Source organism: Oncorhynchus kisutch, linkage group LG11 (assembly GCF_002021735.2).
Source record: "Oncorhynchus kisutch isolate 150728-3 linkage group LG11, Okis_V2, whole genome shotgun sequence".
Taxonomy (NCBI): domain Eukaryota; kingdom Metazoa; phylum Chordata; class Actinopteri; order Salmoniformes; family Salmonidae; genus Oncorhynchus; species Oncorhynchus kisutch.
In genome coordinates, this window is record NC_034184.2 from 57,636,116 (window position 1) to 57,638,792 (window position 2,677).

Here is a 2,677-nt window from a genome sequence, read left to right on the forward strand (position 1 = left end):
CATGACCAGGGGATCACTCTGGTACCCAACTGTGTACTTTGTGTAACAGAAAAACAGGTCAACAATTGTCATCATCTCTCAATTATAAACGTAGCTCGAGAAATAATGTAACCTCGTTTGGAAGCTAATTCTATGCTTTACAGATGTAGACTGACTGGCTCCAGATTGGATTACATTCAGGCCGGTGACGTCGTTACACTATGCAACCAACTGTGACATGTTTTGCAATGGCCCTGGGTTGGTTTGAGTTTGTTGCTACTAGTTAGTACACTGTTGTAGTCAGTCTTGAGTTAGCTAGTACCAGCATAAAGTAGCTGCATCCAATATTTATTTGTGCCCTAGACATGGGTTGCACCTCAGAGGCTAATGGGACTGTTTTGTCTAAATTACACTATGTTCGAGAGGCATGGAAATACAATGATGGCTAAACTAGGCAAATAATTAGTAGGAAACAACTTTGCCATATTATAATTATAATAATTATAATAATATTGTAATCCAAACTTCATTGTGGCCCACTGAAGTTACAAACTCAGTTTTAGACGAGACTGACTTTATGACCAAGATTATCCTATGTTTACTCTGTAGTAAATTTTGATACTAGAAATGTCGATGCCACATAGGATGTTTTCAAAGGGAATTGTTGTTTTTTAGGGGAAGTCGCTGTTTAAGAGGCCCACGGTGTCTCTCCCGGTCCTCCCGCCAACTGGTGACTCGCCTCCGCTGGTGACACCCGCATTGATCTCGCCCAGGCTTCAGCTCCATCTGGAATCTCACCCCTTCACTGGCCTATGCACTGCTATATGAGGGGGGAGGGGACATAACCAACTCTGGAAAAAAGGGAAGGCACAGAGGGAGAAAGGAACAGCCAACCTTAGGGAGAGAAAGGGGGAGATAGCATAGACCATGTAGGGAGAAGGACACATCCAACCTTAGGGAGTGGGGGATAGTAGGGGACGAGGGAAAGGTGGAGAAATGCACAGCCATCTGGGGAGGGGGAGGGAAGGAGCTAGAAGGGCACAACTAACCTTATTGTCCATCCAATCGGTACCATCTGGGGCAGGACTCTCCAACCCTGTTCCCAGAGAGCTACCGTCCTTTAGGTTTTCACTTCGACCCTAGATAATTTCCGACGGTGTGCTTACTTTCGATTCATAAAACAGACTGAGCATAAAAAAACCTTGCTTACACAGGTTCTAAGAAGCCCATTTGTAACTGACACACCTGTGATCTATAACTCTCAAATTAACTTAAAATTGACGGCACCTGAACGTGCCTTACAGTCAGTGATTTCCACTTATAGAATGCTAGCACAAATGAGGGTTTAGCCAGGAATAGCCATGGACCAAAAGAGAAAAGCCTACTTTTTGGAAGTCGAGATCACACCGATGGCAGAGGAGATTGAAGACATTCAACATGTATTATTCGGTGGAATAAATAGTGGGTTGACAAACAAAGCCAAACAGGTAGCTTGGGAGTGTGTTGCCGCTGCAGTAAACGAGGTGGGGCAGCAAGACTGATGTGAAAGTGGCTGATGTGAAAAAGAAATGGTTTGACCTTAAACTGCAAGGGATAAAAAATAATAGTCATACATAACCACAGCATTAAGGCAATGGGAGGGGGGCCTGGCAAACCGGAGCTCTCCCAAATGGACCAGCGCATCGGGGCAATCATTTTTATTTTTCATATGATTTAATCCCAACTTTTACATTGTTTAGCAGTAACATCTGAAACGGTGAAGTCGGCGCGCAAAACCCCCACGACTGCATCACTGGATCACGGTAAGTAATTAAGAGAATGTGACACTTGGTTGTCAGTAACTTAATATAGAAGACATGCACTGATTTTTATTATTTTATTCACATAGAAACGGGGGAAGCTGCGTTGCAGCCCGTGCCCCAGGTGAGTGTGCCCCCGCCACCAAGGGAAGCTGCATTGCAGCCTGTGCACCAGATGAGTGTTGAACACATTGTTTGGGCAGATTGTGACTGAACTCGGAAGAATAGGCAGGGTTTTGTTCATTTACATAAGGCAATTGTTGAACGTTTTCCACAACGTGAATTAAAAAACCTATGCTTTGTATATTGCCTGGCATTCTGTTTCTTATCACCAATCTCTGTATGAGCTGCCGCCTCCTCACTACATCAACCGGGGAAGGTGCTCCATTGGGTGGTGGGTTAGGAGGCTCTTGGGGGTCCATTCTAATCTCCGCATCCATTTCAATACCATACTTCAAAGCTATGTTGTGGAGCACACCGCATGCCAGTATTATGCATGTCACTTTTGATTGGGGAGGGAAACCCTTCCTTAAACAGGCCAACATTTAATATTTTCGGTTTGAAATTGCACACCCCAATGATCTTGTCAAACAAACTTGCACTACTAATGGGCACTACAGTTGCTGAGATGTCCCCTTGAAATCTGTTTGCATTTTGTTGCATTGCTAGTGGAAATGATAAGAATCAGCTGATTCCATTTGTTTACACTAGTATTGCTACAAAATGAACAAGCTTCAAGGGGACAGTAACCGCAGGGCCAAATTAAAAACTTTTCAGCTATTTGTCCAGAACCTTTGGGTGTGCAATTTCAATAAAATGCTAAATATATAATGTTGGTATATGTTGCAGCTGATGTATCAAGGCAACGCCACCTGCCCTTCAGCAGTCCGATGGTGCGC

At 44.0% G+C, this 2,677-nt stretch overlaps 1 long non-coding RNA gene across 1 annotated transcript; it reads left to right on the top strand.

The window, feature by feature from the left end:
- The first annotated feature begins 1,302 nt into the window (after positions 1–1,302).
- LOC116376154 (uncharacterized) lies at positions 1,303–1,978 on the top strand. The gene is made up of 3 exons (XR_004211540.1): positions 1,303–1,440; positions 1,719–1,781; positions 1,868–1,978. It is a non-coding gene; the product is annotated as an uncharacterized LOC116376154 (long non-coding RNA).
- Positions 1,979–2,677: the final 699 nt, after the last annotated feature.